Genomic DNA, 19,151 nt, shown 5'->3' on the forward strand with positions numbered 1-19,151 from the left:
TTCCAAAATTCATGATTTTAAATCTTGTGATTTTAATTTTATTGGACGCAATAAATGAAATGCTAAGATTGAGTGATTCATAAGAAAAAAATGAGTTAGCATGAGCAATTTAAATTAACACTATAGAAATTACAATTTATTACTTTACCGCTTCTTTACATAACTTGCACAGATTTGCAGAATAAAGTACAAGCTTCAATTTCAAGAATGTCCGATCACGCATATCAAGCCCCTATTTCTAAGCGCGTAAATATCTAAAGAGGCATTATTCATATATATTTGGAGATAAAAGTGGGATGCAAAGTCATTCATGGCGTGTGTCTCTCAAAAGCTCCCATACTAACATAAAACAAACGGCATCCTGGATAGACTACATTTTATCTCAGATGACTTGTGTTTGATTACGAAGAAATTGTTTAACAAAAAATTTTTTTCATAGCGCGTTTCTCAAAAGCTCCCATACTTAACATAAAACAAACGGCATCCTGGATAAACTACATTTTATCTCAGATGACTTGTGTTTGATTACAAAGAAATTGTTTAACTAAAAATTTACAGCTTCGTTCAGGATTGCAATCCGAAGTTCAGAACTAGATGTAAAAAGTATATGTATGTACGTATCAATTGCGAGTACATATATGACGTGGTGTTATGGTATAGTTATATTTTGATATTAACTGCTTTTATGTATTTGTAGATTTTATTGATGTTTTCCACTGTTGGGTTTTGCAATAATGTCATAGAGTTTTCGGTCCCAAATATTCTAAGTCGGGTGCTAAGTACGGCTGTGCATTCCGCGAGAATATGTATGACAGAAGTGGTAGCACCCTGACAGTATTGGCAGAGGTTGTTTCTATTTTTGTCTAATAGGTGTGAGTGGGTGTAGTTAGCGTGCCCGAGCCGTAGGCGTGAAAAAATTATGATTTTGTGCTTTTCAATGGTAGCTGGATATCTTGGTGGCATAATGTTGAGGTTTTCGTTTTTATAGTGTGCTTGTTGATTGGGGGAAGCTATTCGTGAGTGATCGGTCTTTATCTGGTGGTGAATGTAACGCTGTAAATCAATTTTCTCAGTTAAAGAATTAAGTATTGTTGGTGAAATGCAAGCTAGCTTTGCTGCTTTGTCAGCACATTCATTTCCTGTTATGCCAACATGTCCTGGGCACCATATAAGTACTATATTATTGTTTTTGTATATGTAGTCACGAATTGTGTTTAATAAAGCGCCAAATACACGACACGAACATTTCCGCGAACATTCCGCAATCTTGTTCGCAGCTTTGGCCATACACCATACGAACTTTTGGCCGAACATTAGTTCTCTTTCAGACAGCGATGAATACGGACAACAATTGTGCTGCAGCAATATTGCTCGCTGTGGCAATTAAGCGTAAAAAAAAGAGAGAAGATCGCAAAAAAAGAATTTGGTACAAAGAATGTTTTTTTGATTCACGCCGGTATTGCGCCCGCAAACTACTTATTTTTTTATAACTGTATCCTTTGTGGCATCAGGATATACTTCTTTTAATTTTTCGATTAAAGTCGCATAATCATTATTCTTTTTAATTCTATTACAATAATTTGCTTTTTACTTGCCACAATGATGGCAAAGATTTATACATTTCAATAAATTCACTCAGAAATTTTTTATTGTCCATTTTGCTTTTCCGCGCACGTCTGTTCCGTTCAGAAATTACTACGATTATGAGCTATTTCGCCATACACGCACGAACAGTTCGCGCAAATGTTCGCCAAAAATTAAAATATTTTGATTTTTGGCGAACATTTGCGCGAACTGGCAAACACCACCATACACGACAGAAAAGGTCGCAGAAACATGACATAACGGGAATGTTCGCGGAAATGTTCGTGTCGTGTATTTGGCGCTTAATCGTCAATCCAAATTGAACTGGTTTTGTATAGCTTTTAGTACTGATAGGCTGTCGGTGCATATAACAAGTTTTTTCTGCTTTTCTTTGCTTATACGTATAGCCTCGAGTATAGCAGCTGCTTTTGCGGAGAATATTGAAGTTATATCGTTGGAGATGTTGTTCTGGAGTGTTCGTCCTTGGGAATCGACTACAGCATAGGCCAAGTTGTGTACGCTTTTTGATGCATCCGTTTACAGTATTTAATAGTTTTGGTATCGATATGTGGATATTAACTCGTTGAATGCTTGGCGGTAGGCTTCGGCGGATGTACTGTCTTTCGGGAGTTTGGCGAGGTCAATTAAACATGATTTTGGGCTTAAGAGGCACGGAGGTGTTTTTTGCGGAAGGTTAAGTTAGGATCTGTTCAAGAAGTCTAGAGCCGTATTGCTAATAATGCGATGAATGGCAGAAGGGAGCCTGGGATGCCTTTTATTGGCCATTGCTTTGGTGACATCAGAGTCAATGATTGAGTTTTGTTTGTAGATTGTTTTTGGCAAAAGTCTGTAAATTGATGAATTATACCGTTCTTCGAGACCCGGTAGTCCTGATTCTGTTAGAAGGTTAGCGATTATTGGAAGGTTAAGTTAAATTGAAATGTCATTAATGTCAAAATGAAACCATGTAATATGAAACTGTCAAAAAAAGACTCTGTTCATTTCCGGCAATAAAACGCTCTCTTACTTTGTCTCCCAAATCGTGCGGTCGCATTTAATGTTTTCTACTGGAATTAGATAAATTCCCTGCGTAATCGGTAAATATTTTTCAGGTTATGGGCCATCCGCAGCCTAATCTAATTTAAAATTAATTAAATCGAAGTGAATTCCACGTATTCTCAAAATATATTTTTTCCAATCATTTGATTGCCGGAACTCGTGGTCACGTTTTCACACACATCGTCTATTAAGATGGCATTACATCAACTATCATTTAATCGTCTTAAAGGTCGTGAAAACTATGTAGAGTGGAAAGTCGGTGCTAAAGCACATATGATTGTTAAAGGGCTGTGGAAAAATTGCACGATAGAATTGCCAGAAACGGCGAGCGAGAAAGATAAAGAAGCTGACCTTAAAGCAGTTGGCGAATTAACACTATTGCTGGAGCCATGTACTTACGCCCATGTTGAATCCGCAAATACGGCATATGAAGCATGGAATATCATTGCGAGAGCTTTTGATGACACCGGCGCTGGCCGCAAATTTGCACTTTTACAGCAGTTCGTGTCACTCAAACAAAAGGAATGCAACTCAATGGAAGATTACGTAAGCAAAATGAGTGCATTATGGTTGAAAGTCAAAACGCATTTCAAAATTGATGAAGTGGCTGGTTTCTTAATGTGGGCTTACCAGCGGAATATAAGCCAATAATATTGGCGGTCGAAAATTCAGGCGTTGAAATCAGTGCTGACTATGTCAAAAATATGTTATTGCAAGGCTTGGAACTAGCAAATGAAACAGATGAATCGAGTGAAGCAGCCCTTGTTGCTAAAAGCAAGTATAAATTCAAGAATACGAAAAATAGACATTGCTTTGGTTGCGGCTCAACAGGTCACATTGTTAAAAACTGTAAAGTGGCGAAAGAGAGAAAAAGAGATCAACGAAAAAACGATAAAAGTGAGACAATTCTGTTCTCGTCGTTGCTCACTCAATCGCATGTTTTACATTCGGACTGGTTTATTGACAGTGGATGCACATCCCATATGACAAAAGACATATCGGAGATAGAGAATAAAAGCAAACCAAGTCAAAAAGAAGTGATAGTTGCTAATAACGAAAAAATAAAAATAGATTGCGTAGGCACAGTCAAACAACTGATAAAGAAAAATGGTTCGTCAAAAGAAATACAAATAAATAATGTGCATTTTGTGCCGAACATTTGCGCGAACTTATTATCAGTCAGCCAGATGGTGAAGAACAATAACGCGGTATTATTTACTAAAAGTGGATGTAAAATATTTGATGGTCACGGGAAGGTTAAGCTGGAGTCATTGGTGCCGTATGTCGTATCGCTGTAGTCGTATCCCTAACGTAATCAGCTGTTTATTGTTACGACGGTAAACCAAAAGCCAATTGGTTGGCTACGATACGGTTACGACCTTAGCAGCACCAATAATCGATTGCATTGATTCCCATAAGGTTGGTCGAATCAGCTGTTATAAGGTTACCGATAAAGCACCAATGTCTGCAGCTTTATAGCAACTGCAAGTTTAGTGAATGATTTGTTCAAGTTGGATGTCGCTCGAAACGTTAAATCGTTCACAGCGAAAGAGCCGAGCATAAAAGAAAGACCAAAACAAAATTTGGCTTTATGGCATCGTCGTCTCGGGCATGCAAGCTTTGAATGCATGCAGTTTTTGAAAAGCGACATAAAGAATTTGAAAATCTCACAATCAGGCATATGTGACACATGCATAAAAGGTAAACAAAGTCGCATAGCATTTAGCGCCGTAGGAAATCGTGCATCACAAACACTAGAACTGGTTCATAGTGATGTTTGCGGCCCATTACCAGTTAATTCGTTTAGTGGGTGCAAATATTTTTTGACCTTCGTCGACGACTTTTCGAAAAAGTTATTTGTATATGTAATTAAAAATAAAAGGGACGTATTCGACTGCTTCGTAAAGTTCAAGTCAGTGGCCGAAAAACAAAGTGGCTGCAAAATAAAAACGTTACGGACTAATAATGACACCGAATATTGCAACCAACGATTTAGAAAGTTATTCGACACAAGCGGCATATTGCACCAAAAGTCAGCAGCATACAGTCCGCAGCAAAATGGGCTAGCTGAACGAATGTATCGCACAGTCATGGAGAAAGTGCGATGCTTACTTATTGATTCGGGATTGCCTAAAATATGTTGGGCAGAGGCAGTGACGAAAGCTGCATACATCATTAATCGCATCCCGTGCAAGGGTACAGGAGAAAAATCTCCAGAGGAGGTTTGGTCAAGCTTAAAACCTAATTTGTTTTTCCTCAAAGTTTTCGGTTGCCGTGCATTCGTCCAAGTACCAAAACAAACGCGAACGAAATTAGATGACAAATCAGTCGAATGCATTTTTATTGGGTATGCTTCAGATTCCAAGGCGTACAGGCTATACAACGAACGCACCAAAAAGGTAACCGTGAGTAGAGACGTCGTGTTTTGGGAAACGGAGAACGCCGGCAAGGTAAATTCTGTTGATATTGATAGTACTAATCAGTTTTGTTTGCAAATCTCCGAAGATGACAATCTTGAATCAGAGGAGGAAGAATCGTCGACTGATATAACAGTGAAAAATATGCCGTCTCCAAGAGATTCACAGATTGTAACATCTTCACCGAATGAAATGGACACAGACTCTATAGTCGAAACGACGTGTGATGAAACCGAATGGGAACCATCCCGAAAAATTGCCGAAGATGAATTGGCTGATCTGGAGCCTCGCCAAAAATCATCACGAAACATTGAAAAACCAAAGCCGAGTTATAATGTTTTCGCATACGCATTTAGTGCATGTAACCCTACATCATTGAAGCAAGCAATTATGAGCGATGACGCCGATTTATGGAAGCGTGCCATGAAAGTTGAGTTCGACTCCCTGATTCAAAATAAGACGTGGGAATTAGTTGATTTACCCAAAGGTAAGTCACTCGTAAAGTGCAAGTGGGTATATAAAACGAAGAGGGATATTGAAAGAAATGCTACCCATAGAAAGGCAAGGTTGGTCGGAAAAGGATATACCCAAATCGAAGGCATTGACTATTCAAGAAGCCACTTGGTTAAAACAACTGGAGAGAGAAATATTTCCAAGTTCTTCAAAGACGATTTACCTTCATTGCGACAATCAATGCGCAATACAATTTGCTTGTAATAATACATATTCATCACGAACAAAACATATTGACGTAAAGGTTAAATTTATTCACCAGCAAGTCATGCAAAAGGTAGTCAAACTGATCTATTTAAAGACGAACGAGATGCCAGCAGATGTATTGACAAAAGCAACATAGCGACAAAAACTGGAATCCTTTTTTTAAAATTTTTGGTCTTTAATAAAACTTTTGCGGCATTGAGCCATTTAAGCTAAATTATATTTTTAAATTAAAACAAAATAAATTGATGTCTTTTGAGTAGGAAGCTGTTTGGAAGCGTAATATATACACATTTATATATACATATGTATGTACACATATAAGAATATAATTTCGAATTAATCTATGTATGTATATGAATTTCAATTTAGGGAGAGTATTGGAAGGTTAAGTTAAATTGAAATGTCATTAATGTCAAAATGAAACCATGTAATATGAAACTGTCAAAAAAAGACTGTTCATTTCCGGCAATAAAAAGCTCTCTTACTTTGTCTCCCAAATCGTGCGGTCGCATTTAATGTTTTCTACTGGAATTAGGTAAATTCCCTGCGTAATCGGTAAATATCTTTCAGCGATGGGTGTAGTAGGAAATGCGTATAGGCTTTTCCTAATCCCTTGGTGGTATACAGGGTTTAATATGTTTAAGGTGGACTTCGATGCATTGCCGTATAAAAATAATCCGTAATCGATTTTGCTCAGGATGATGAGGGTCCGTGTGAGATATGTTAGAGTATTTGTATGTGCATGGCCTTTTCGCGATAGGTAACGGATTATGTTGGTTCTGGTAGTTATTGATTTCCTTAGGTTTGAAATATGAACTTTCCATTTGTAGTTTTTTGTGAATGTTATGACAAGTATTTTTAAGTTTTCCACATAGTTGATTTGGGTGTTGTTGATTGTTAGGTTTTGGGGTGTACATCCGTGTTTCCTGCAGATATGTAGTACTGAGGTTTTTTGGAGGTTGATTTTTGCGCCGGCTTCTTGGCCCCAATTATGTATATCGCTTATTATTGAGGAGAATAACCTGTTGTTGTCGTCGTTCGAATTTCTTTTAGCCATGATGTATAGGTCGTCGGCATAGATGCAGTGATCTAATGACTTATGTTGAAAAATAATTGTACTAAGGCGGTTGAACGCAATTTGGAAGAGAATTACTGAGAGAGGGGATCCCTGTGGGATTCCGTTCTGCAGTTGTCTGGATTCGGATAAGGTATTGTTAATTTTTACTATAACGCGACGGTTGAGGAGAAATGTTTTTATATAAGCTAACATCTTTGGTCCGACGCCCCACATATGTAGTGTTTCTAAGATAACGTGAGGGCCAATCCTGTCAAAGTCGAAATATAGAGAGAGTATAGAGACATGATTAGGTGAAGACAGAGCTTTAGATGTATAGTAATCTATATGTAGGAGAGCGTCGGTGCAGCCCCGATTGGGTCTGAAAGCGACTTGGTTTGGAGCAACTAGTTTGCATGTTTCGATGAACTAGGATAGGCGTTTGGCGATTATTTTCTCCAATGTTTTTGCAATACACGGGAGCAACGATATTGGCCGGTAACTCTACGTTATTTTTGGATCTTTGTTGGCTTTGGAAATAGGGACTAATATGGCCGTTTTCCAAGTAATAGGAAGGTGCCCGTTGTTGTATATGTTATTGTAAAGTTTTAGCAGTTTGTTCTTGGTAAAGTTGGAGGTGTGTCGTAGCATTTGGTACGTAATACGATCAGCCGCTGGCGTACTTCCTTTTTCTTGTTTTAAAGAATGTGTAAGTTCTGAAAAGTTGATAGGGTTTTCAAGGGCTTTTGCTTGTGCGTTTGATGGTGCACTTGGCAATAAATATTTGGCTCTATTTTTTGCACAATTTAATTCGGGGGAGAAGTTCCGGTTCAAACTGTATTCAGTCCATTCCGAGCAGAAGTGGTTGGTGATTTCCTTTGAGTCGGTTAGCAGGTTGTTGCTATTTATCGTGACGATTTGAGTGTAAAAGTTTTTGTGGTTTAGCAGCCTTACTTGCTTCCAGATTTTGTCAATTGGGGTGTTTGGGTTTACGGATGCGGTGAATTGTTGAAAGCATGAACATTTTGCCAGTTTTGCTGCTTTGCGAAATTTGGCGTTATGCTTTTTGTAGCGAATGAGGTTTGCATTCGTTGGGTGCCGTTTAAAGGAGTACCAACTGTTCATTTTTTCAACTCGCAATTGAGAAAGTTCAGTTGACCACCATCGTACTGTCGATTTTTTGTGTGGACGTGTTTGTGGAATGTGTAGGTTAGCGGATACTCGGATGGATTTTTTAAGTATGGAGGCGTATCTGTCTATTTGGTTTGTGAAACTTCTTTTATCCAATTCTTTATCTATAGTCTTCCCAAAATTCTCCCAGTCGGCTTTTTGTTGAATAAATTTAGGTATGAACGGCTGTGGACGCTGTGTGTTGGAGAGCGTTATTGATGTTTTGATCGGAAAGTGATCACTATTGTGTAAGTCGGGTAATGTGTAACAGGATGTGGTTGGGAGTAGGGATGCGGAGCAACAAGCGACGTCTACGTGCGTGAGTGTGCTGTGGGTAGATAAGTGAGTTGGTTGTTGGTCATTTAAAATGCACAGGTTGTGGTGTGTGTTGGCGTTTTCAAAGGTTACACCTCTAGCGTTGGTTATTCGCGAGCCCCATAGTGTGTTCCAACTGTTCATGTCGCCCACCAGTACTACAGGTTTTTGGACATTTCGTATTAAGTATCTATTTCTTGTGTTGTAAAATTTTGGTTTGGTGGAATGTAAAGTGAGATCACTGTGAACTTAAAGTTTAGGGTTATTTCTATGCAGACGTTTTGGATTGGAGAAGGGATTGGTGTGTATTCGTGTGGCACGTTTGATTAAATCAAAACGCCAGCTCCTTGTTTTGCGTAAGTAGTTGAATTGTTGACGAAGTATGCAGTATAGTTTCTGGGAGGGATAGGATTAGAGCCGCTGGGGCAATTTGTTTCTTGTAGGGCTAAAGATGTGGTTGTTGTTCTTTTCGAAGGAGTTCAAGATCAATATTGTTGTTAATGAAACCTTTGATGTTCCATTGCAATATGTTGAATTTGTCTATCATTATGGATGAAAAAAATTATAAGTTGTCGTTGGACGCAGGGTCCGACGCTGGTTGTTGTATATAATAATCGTTTTCGCTTAGTAGCATTTGTGTAAGATTGGAGAAAGGTGATGGAGTGCTGCTGTTGGTCGTAACAGCTTGAATATGTTTTGGGGGTGGTTGGTAAGTTGTTTGTATTTTTGGAGGTTGAAAGTAGGTTGTTGTTGGTTAGGATAACTTTCTTGCATTCTTCCGTAGAAGGGTTTGTGGGGAGGCCGGGCGTTTGTTTGGTGCGGTTGTGTTGTTAGCTGTGGATGCTTTGGTTGATTTGTTGGTCATCGGTGATATGTTTGTTGTGGATGCTGTTGGAGTAATGCTGGATTGTGGGTTATATTGTTTTTGATGAGGTGTATTTTTGGTTTTTTCTGCATAGGAAGCGGTACCGCTTGAGGGTTTGTTCTTTGCGTTGTATTTTTTGTAGGCTTCGCCCATTGAACACTTGTGAATTGTTTTTATTTGTAGTACTTCTTTTAATTGGTTGAATCTAGGGCAATTTTTGTCGGAGGAAGAGTGTTCGTTGCCGCAGTTTGCGCATTGGCTGCGGGTGCACGTGTCTGGCGAATGCGGAGGTAAATTACAACCATCGCAGGAGGGGGCTTTTGAGCAGCGATTTTTGTGTGGCCAAGACGTTGGCAGTTACGGTATCTCATAGGCTTGGGGAAGTATGGGTTTACGCGGACTTTGTACCAGGCTATATCCAAGGTCTTTGGCAGTTGGTAGAGGTCAAAACTAATAACAATTTTTCCGGTTGGGGTTGTTTTACCATCGCACAGTGTTTCGTGTAGAACAAGCTAGCTGGACAAAAACAAAGTTCTTATTCCAAGAAAAGTGTAATGAGAAATGAAAGAAAACAAACAAAATAACGGGATTTTTGCTTTTTTTTTGATATTTTTGTTCATATATATTGATTAATTGAAGTAAGAAGGCAGGAGTGGGCGTAAAATGCATTGATTAATTTGCAAAATTCTTGCTGAATATTAAGCCTGATATTTCTTTTAAGTGAACAATTTTATATAAATTTTTTTGATGGATTCTAAGCTCGAAGGTAGGTAAAATTTGTTAATAGTAATTCTTTCGAAATTAGAGTATTTTCAATATATTTAACATTCCGTTATTATTTGTTCTCTATATTTTTAACTTTAGGGACAAAAAAGTTACATACATCCGCGGACATCCGGGCTAAATTTTACATATGTTATAGTCGCAAGTATTCTCTAATAGTCGAAAGAAAAAACCATTGCGAATTCTTTGCACATCTATTTTTAATTTTTTTTTTGTAGATTTAGTTATCTCTACATATAAAATAGGATGTATGTACGTACCAGCTCCGACGAGATATTTGAACCTTCAAAGATGATCTACAAACGGCAAACCAATTCCCAGGTACAGGGAACAAACACGTAGCCATAAAACACACAAAAATAAACGCGCAAGATCAACAACAGCACATCAAAAGCAAAAAGGCGAAGATCACACTTCAACCTGCCACTACCTACCGCACCAGTCACCAAGGCATAAAAACGGGTACATACAAAGCAATCCTAATGCAGGTATAACCACACAGGAACGCTACACAAAAAAACCCCATTTGGTAGCATCTACGCCAATACCTGAATGTAATATAAATACTGCACAACTGATAACAAATCAGAACGATCAACGACACTAAAGATGGCAGCACAACAATCATCAACTATTCACCCTGTCGGAAAATCAACAACACAAAGCAGTTTAGTTATAACCGTACCAAGAACGGAGGCTTTTGACATTTGTGTTCAACATTCGAAGGAAACCAGATATAAAGAATTATTGAGTTTTGTTTTACTTAAGTACGATTTAAGCGAAGCAGCCGAGTGTTCGATAAAAAGTTTAAGCATACAAATATCGGCATATTCCGCGAAGCTGGATCAAAAGTAGAACACTTCTGGAAGACATAAGGAACGATTTTTGAATAAAAACTCGTAGTGGCTTTCGGGTCCAGACTTCACATTTACAATAACGGTGGATTCAAAGTTGCCATCAGGCCAACCAACCACTTCTTCAGGTGGTTCGCCCCGGAAGACGAAAGAAGGACTTTGGTAGCTGCAGTGAAAAAACCAAACGGCGTCGAGTGGATGACCTCTTGCAATCTAGAAGTCCTGGTGAGCTTCTTTATGCGGCAGAAGTATCAACGCGTATGTCCGGCAACAGAAATGTTGCTAACATTATAAAAAAAATCACAGGAAACCACTCAAATATCCGAAAAAAGATGACATGTGAGCCAGATGAAAGATGCGTGAGCAATGTAGAAGCTTTAGCATACTACGTAGATAGCAAGTCGACGACTCATGGGTACAAAGCGACTCGGAAGTGGAGCATCAAGGCAGGCCATAAGGTTTATCCATCATTTTATAGTCTAAGAAAAGCTAAGGCAGAATGCTATCCAAATGAAATTGATGAGGGTGAAACACGTGCGGAAATTAAAGTCCAGTCCGTATTGGATAAAACTGTTGAGCGTTTAGTTTTAGCAAATCAAGAAGTTTTTGTTAGTTTATTACCTACAAACTTGACGCATACTTTAATCAGCAAGTGGGGTTGCGATGGAAGCTCTGGCCATAGCACATATAAGCAAAAGTTTACATGCAGTTCTGACACTGGTGAGTTTTTGTTTATATTTTCTTTCGTTCCTCTTCAATTACAGAATGAAAAAGGTAACATTGATTGGCAGAATCCTCGACCTTCTTCTACCATGTATTGTCGTCCAATTAAATTTATTTTTTCTAAAGAAACAAAAGATTTTATTGTTTTTGAAACGAACAAAGTTTTAGAGGAGATAAATGCGTTGTTGCCAACAAAGTACATGCTCGAAGAATACGAAGTTTCCGTAAATCACAATATGCTTCTAACAATGATTGACGGAAAAGTTTGCAATACTTTGACTGAAACTTCTTCCGCACAAAAGTGTTATATTTGTGGTGCCACTCCAAAAGATATTAATAATGAGTTACGGGACTTTACGCCTAACCGTGATAATCTTGGTTTTGGTTTGTCTACTCTCCATGCATGGATAAGATGTTTTGAATGCTTGCTTCACATAAGTTATCGCCTCCAAGTAAAAAAATGGCAGCTTAGGAATGAGGCAGATAAAGAGAGTGTAAAGCTACGTTCCAACGAAATCCAAAATAAATTTAAAAGTGTACTTGGATTGATAGTAGATAAACCAAAACCAGGTTTCGGCAATTTTACCTATTGGTCGACTTTCTGAGGAAGCACAGGAAGCCCGTCACAAAGATTTGAGACGATTCAGGGATGATAACACACAAAAGTAGTAGCGTGAAGCCACAAATAGAGATCTTATGAATATGTTGCTTATAACATCGGATCCTTTAGTTAACAGTTTTAGGGAGATACCTAAGAAAAAATTTAAAAGTCTGACTTCAGAAGTCTTAAATTTACTGTCCCCCGATAATGTTGGGGAGTCAATAAATACCCCAGTTATTTCAAGCTGTCACGTTAGTGTTGCTGATGCTCATGACTATTCCACAAGTGACTCATCGAATGAAAGTGATGATAGCGAATAATAACATAATTATAAAAGATAACCTACCCTATAACTTTTTGTTGGATCAGGTTTTATTTAATTTAAATCTATTGTCTTTTCTACTTTGTATGATACTTTACTTTTAAGTTTTTGTAATAAGTAATTTTCACATAATTAATTTAATTATATACATTGTGATTATTAATAGTACAATAAAGTAATATTCTTAAGTCCTTTAAATTTTTTTGGATCTATGTCACTTATTCACATGAGTTACTGTATATGAAATAAGCAAATGTATGCATATGAAGTAAGGTAGGTTGAACTGGCCGGTCCATGAGGACCTCACATAGACTGATTGAGTCCGTAGTGTTAGAAGTTTGTTTTAACAACCAAACTGAAAAACCCTATCAAAAACCTGGACCTATGTTATAAAATAACTCCGTCCTCTTGGCAAATACTAGAAGCTTCCTAGGACTTAAGCCACTTGCTGCTTCTAGATCTGACAGCTGTATCACTCCTAATAGCTGGAGTCTTAGCCTGGCAAGTGCAGGGTACGAGCACAGAACGTGCTCGATCGTTTCCTCCTCCAACCCGCACTTCCTACACCTGCTATCACTGACCAAGCCTAATTTAAAGGCATGTGACGCCAGAAGGCAGTGTCCAGTCAGAATACCCGTCATGAGTCTACAGTCCTCTCTTTTTAATGATAGAAGCAACTGTGTTAGTCTAAGGTTGTAAGACCTACACATAATCTTCGACACTTTACAGCCCCGCGCTTGAACCCACGCCTTTTCTGCTTGGTCGATCATGTGCACCTCTCGCCTTCGCTTAATCTCGCCCAATCTAATTGGGACGTCTACGGAGCAAGCTTCAAGGGATGCGCCCTTTTTAGCTAATTCGTCCGCTTTTTCATTCCCATCTATTCCCATATGCCCTGGAACCCAATATAGATGTATGCTTCTCCCTGTCCCGATTCTCTCCAGAGACTGCTTACACTCTAACACGCATTTAGATGCTGTGCTATGCGAGATTATTGCCTTAATTGCTGCTTGACTGTCAATATAAAAGTTAACACGGTTGCAGCTTAAGCTATTCTCTTCCAGGGTTTCTACTGCTTTGGTTACGGCTAATATTTCCGCTTGGAAAACGCTACAGTAATCCGGCAGCCTGTAGGATCTGCTTAATTCCGGATCAGCGCAGTATACCGCAGACCCTACTCCTTCCACTATTTTGGAACCATCGGTGTACACATGTATCGCCTCGTCCGCCATTTGCGCACCCTTGCGCCAACCGTCCACCTCTATTGTGGCCTTAAGATCTCCCTCAAAGTGCAGGTAGGGAATCATGTAGTCTGTTCGTCTTGTGACTGAGGACGCTATACTACTATGGCCATATGGTCGGCGCTCAAGCTGCCCCGAAGCATCGAGCCTGGTTGCGGTCGTTAACGGTTTGTTCTTTGCTACCAGGTCTACAGGTGGAATGTGCAGAATGGCATACAGTGCAGCCGTCGTGGTTGTTTTCAGGGCTCCCGTAATGCAAAGCATCGATAGTCTGCATACCCCCTCTAATTTTTTGAGGTATGTTGTTTTTTGTGTGGCTTTCCACCAAACAAGAACTCCATAGTATAGAATAGGGCTTACAATCGCTGTAAAAACCCAATGAGAAAGAGAGGGCGATAGGCCCCACGTACACCCCAGCATTCTTTTACATGCATAGAGTGCCGTTGAGGCCTTCTTGACCCTCTCCTCCACGTTGAGCTTCCATGACAGCTTACTGTCTAGGATGATTCCTAGATATTTTGTGCAAGGTTTCTCCTGTAAGGTCACCGCTCCTAACTTAGGCCTGGTCCAATTTGGGACCTTGTACCTCTTTGTAAACAAGACCATATCCGTCTTCTCCGCATTGACTTTCAGCCCGACATTAGATGCCCAGGTATGAATATCCCGAAGCGCCCGATCCATCAAAGAACTAATCGTTGGAAGGCATTTTCCACTTATGACAATTGCAACGTCATCTGCGTAAGCCGTAAGTTTTACGGGTCCCTCATCGAATTGCCTGAGCAGTTGGTTGATGACCAGTGTCCACAGCAGAGGTGATAGCACCCCTCCCTGCGGCGTGCCCCTGTCCACTGATTTCGTAGCCTCGTACAATCCCCATTGTGATGTAATCTTCCTGCAATTTAACATGCAGCCGATCCATCTGATTAAGGCAGGATGTACTTTAATGTAATTAAGACCATCCATAATCGCCCATTTTGCAACATTATTGAAAGCCCCGGCAATGTCCAAGAAGACTCCTAGAGCATACTCCTTATATTCCAGGGATTTCTCTATGCTTATTACCACCCTATGCAATGCGGTGTCTACCGACTTGCCTTTGGTGTACGCATGCTGTGTTGTGGAGAGCAGCTTTTCATCCACGTTGGACTTTATGTACACATCTATCAGCCTCTCAAAGGTTTTGAGCAGAAATGATGTTAAGCTAATGGGTCTATAGTCTTTGGGATACACGTGACCGATCTTCCCCGCCTTTGGTAGAAAAGCTACACGAGCAGTTCTCCAAGAGTGCGGTACATGATTCAGTCTTATGCACCCATCGAATATTATTTGAAGCCATTCCACGACCGCCCTACTTGAGACTTGTAGCATGGCCGGGAATATACCATCTGGGCCCGGCGATTTAAACTTAGAAAACGTCTTCACTGCCCACTCGATCTTGGTATCGGTCACCAAGCCCGGCACGACTAGCTCCGTGATCGAAGTGTGAGTGATGTCTGCTGGTTCTTCTAAACCGTCTCCCGATGTGAAATGTGTATCGAGAAGCACCTCAAGGGATTCCTCACTATCACGTGACCATTCCCCGTTCTCTTTCTTTATTAGTCCCTGGACTATGTTTCCCTTTGCTAGGACTTTTTTCAACCGTGCTGTTTCACTGGAGCACTCTATGTCCGTACAGAAACTTTTCCATGAGTTTCTCTTCGCCCTGGTAATTTCACGCTTGTAGATCCTCAGTAGATCCCTGTACTCGTCCCGACACGCTTCGCTTTCCGCGGTCTTTGCGAGTTTAAACATTTCTTTTACCTGTCTTCTTAGAAGACTCAGCTCATTGCTCCACCATGGCGGCTTTGCTTTTCCTCTGAATCTTCTTAGAGGGCAAGCTTTGTTATACGCAGTCATAAGCGTCCTTGTTAGGAATTCATTCGACTCCTCCAGTTCCTCTACATTAGCAACCTCTTTGGGTTGTCCCAGTTTCGTTTCTACATGTTTCTGGAATTTAGTCCAATTCGTTGCCCTAGGGTTTCTAAAGGTTCCTCCCTTCTCTACCCTCTTTAGTGGGATGCTGAAGCTTATATACGCATGGTCGGAGAAGGATGGTCTATCGAGAACCATCCAATCATACCTTGATATATCACGCTCGGAGCTCAATGTAATATCCAGAACATTGCTGGATGTTGGACCAATGTATGTAGGAACATTTCCCCTGTTGGCTATCTGCAAATTGGTTTGCAGGATGTAACAAAATAGAGATTCGCCTCTCTCGTTCGTATCTGCTCCTCCCCACGCATTGTGGTGCGCATTTGCATCTGCGCCTATGACCAACCGCCCTTTGCGCCCTTCCTCCTGTACTAGCCTTTTGCACTCCATCGGTGGAACCTCCGCAGCATGGGCCATGTAGCAGGACGCCAGGATAAATGCCTGCTTATTCTTTTGCTCAACGGCCACCGCTACGAGATCCTCGGTGGTGTAATTAGGCAGCATATATGAATGCAGCTGTTTCCTTACCATTACTACAGCTCGCACCCGTCCTTCCGTTTGTGCGTAGTAAACGCCAAACCCGCGCGCGCTAAGTCCAGAAACCTTTCCTCCCGATGAGAGCCACGGCTCCTGGATCAGCGCCACGTCAAACGAACCCTCCTCAAGGGTTAGGAGGAGTTCGCTCGACGCCACTTTACTGTGTTGGAGGTTTATCTGTAGGACTCGCAGCACCATTGGGCTGTTTGTCCCCCTCCAGCACCTTCGTCTTGACGTCGTCGTCCTCCTCTTGCCCTTTTGGTTTAGAGTATTCGAGGCGCCCTTCAGCCCCTCGTGAATGTTGTGCCGTGTGTTCCTCTGTGCGAGTCACAGCACCATTTAGCGTTTGGTCCTCTTCTAGCACGTTCGTGGTGACGTCGGGGACCTCCACCTGTCTTTTTTCCCTTAGGCTTCTGAGGTCCTTTTCGACTTCGCCCACTTCCAGCGTGTTAGGATTTTTATCCTCGGGACTTCTTTTCCTGAGTCGCATGTAAATTTTGCCAGTGCCAAAGGACATTTTGCCAAGCTGCGTGTACAAAATATCCTCCGCCTGCTTGTTTATTTGGAAGATGTAGAACTGACCATCCTCGGTAGGCCGAGATACAGTAAGTACCTTCCAATCCTGTGTCGGTATGTTCGGATTCTGATTCTGCAGAAGTCGCAGTGTATCCTCCGACTTCATCACGCATGGTATCCATACCTTAACTTTTGGTACCGTGGGGATTTGCGCTTTATCCACCACCTCAAACCGCGCGTTCGTGCCTTGCCTTTGGAGGTTTGGAACGACTTCCTCCAGCCACCGCAAGCTCGCGATGTTGTCGCACGCTATCATCTTCACACCATTATACCATCCCCCCGAATCAAAGGTTGGAAGGGGCTTACTTGGTTGTTCCCGCATCATCTTAAGCATTAAGCTAATAAGCTCCCTTTCCACAGATCTCCACCTTTCAGTAGTCATTTGTCCGAACGGACTGCTACGATCAACCAGCGCCACAGTCAGTGACTGCTTTGCCACATCACTCATCTTCTCGGGAAAAGCAGGAGTCTTAGTGTTATCTCCCTTTGGAACCTCCGAGAACACCGGAGTCTTCGCGTTAACTCCCTTTAGCGCCTCCGAGAAAGCCGGAGTCTTAGCGTTATCTCCCTTTGGCTTATCTCCTATTTCCGTAGTTGGAACTTCCCTCTGACTGGCAGCTTTCGAGGTAGTTGCTACCTCGCTATTGGAACCCATCTGTCTTACAGCTTTGGGCCTACTTGTCTTGTCTATGCGACTGCCCTGCCTCGCGGCTCTAGGACTGGGTCCTTTCTGCCTCTTGAAAGCAGGCTTGTCGCCTTCTGCCGAACGTTGCCTCTTCATTCTGCCATTCGACGCTTCTTCCTCCTCGTACCGGTTGCAGAACCGAGGGTTTCTCGCAGCAAACCTTTTGAACTGCCTTCGACCTACTTCTACCGCTTCATGGGCCCATTCCAAGCGCTCGATCTCCACTTCTGTTGGGTCGACCACTGCTCCCAAGCGTTGTACAATTCTTAGTGCTACACGGTACTGCGAGAGAGCTCTTTTACTTCCTCTGCTCCGTACCCTTCTCCACTCTTCTACTCCGTTTTCATTTGTGTACTTCTCCAACACGGAGTTGATTGAATCAGCACTACTCTCGCTCCCCGAGTCCGACGCATCGCTTAATTCGTATTTGTCGTCCCTGGATTGCGACTCAGTCCTCCTCTTTACATCCTCCTTATTACGTTCAGGTAATGAGTTGTTCATCTTGGTCGTACGACCACCTGCCCGACAAGGCGGGCTCAGCGGTCCAGTATTATATACGGGGAAAGAACCGTCCGCCACAGCAGCGCCCCTTACTGCGGTAAGGCCATAAATACTTCCCGAGATGGCCCGGTATCGGGAAGGCTCCGTTCGAATACAGCCGAATTTATCCCCTGGCTGCAAATCGTCCAATAGGCACGGTCCGCATAACACCCTGGATTAGGGGTTGGCAGTTCTTGGTCACCGACATCCCGCCGCCCTCCTATGAGGCGAAACGGCGTAGATGTCAGTCCTAAACAGCTCCGCCTCATAGTCGGGCGCTATGGAGTTCGGCTAAGCCCTCACACCAACGACAAGGTGCCTACCCTAGTGAGGGATGAAGTAAAATTTTGGAAAAAAATAAAAAAAAAAGAACATATGGCTGAAAAAAATGACGTAGTTGTAATAAATGACTGCATATGAAACGGAAAATCTCATAAAATAATTTTGTCCAGCTAGCTTGTTCTACACGAAACACTGTGCATCGTGAGTGCGTGTGAATTTGTAGATTTTATTAACTCCTTGAGATTTCAGCTCCTCGACGTTTTCATTTTCATAGACATCTATTAGGCATGGTGCATATATGACGCCTTTTACCGAGTTGAGGTTATCGTGTAATTTTACCGAAATTTGGCACGTGTTTGCGAGCTGGTTGGTTTTTAAAAATCTATTGGCGACATTTTCATTTCAAGCTAGGACTAGGAGTAAACCGTCTCTTAGCTGTTTTATTTGATCAACTTGTGTGAATATTGCTTCAATTCCTTTTTTGATTGCAAATGGGCTAAGCTTCTTTAATTCATTGTTGGTGGAGGAAATAACTAGGTACTTTGGGTGATTTGAGGAAATTTGTTTTTCGGGTAGGAGGGGATAAACGTAGGTTGAGTCTAGAGAGTCCATTTGGTCATCTAGGAGTGAAAACCTATTGCGCCCCCTATCCGGCGGGCCTGTATCCATGGTGTTGTTTGTGTTTTTGTATGCTGTTTTTTATTATTTTTTTTTGTAACGATATGTGATTGGTTGAAAAGTATTGTATGATCTGCGGATGATGTGTAAAGCGAAACACGCAATACTGTTGTTATTATAGTTTTGTTTTTATGTTTAAAGAAAATAACTGCACTAAGCTATGTGCTTCAA

The 19,151-nt window shown here is 41.2% G+C and overlaps 1 protein-coding gene across 6 annotated transcripts in view; it reads left to right on the forward strand.

The window, feature by feature from the left end:
- Arpc2 (Actin-related protein 2/3 complex, subunit 2) overlaps positions 1–19,151 on the forward strand; it is a 123,104-nt gene that overhangs the window by 49,380 nt on the left and 54,573 nt on the right. The window contains exons 1-3 of one of the 6 annotated variants that reach the window (XR_010949769.1): positions 2,263–3,922; positions 4,115–10,112; positions 10,186–11,541. The exons of 4 other annotated variants lie outside the window; for them this stretch is intronic. The gene's annotated coding sequence lies outside the window, so the exon portion shown is untranslated. Of the gene's footprint in view, positions 1–2,262; positions 3,923–4,114; positions 11,542–19,151 lie in introns of those variants that run through there. One more of the 6 variants, XR_010949768.1, reaches the window with a different exon arrangement.

The sequence above is a fragment of the Eurosta solidaginis genome, chromosome 2 (assembly GCF_040869045.1).
Source record: "Eurosta solidaginis isolate ZX-2024a chromosome 2, ASM4086904v1, whole genome shotgun sequence".
Classification (NCBI taxonomy): Eukaryota; Metazoa; Arthropoda; class Insecta; order Diptera; family Tephritidae; genus Eurosta; species Eurosta solidaginis.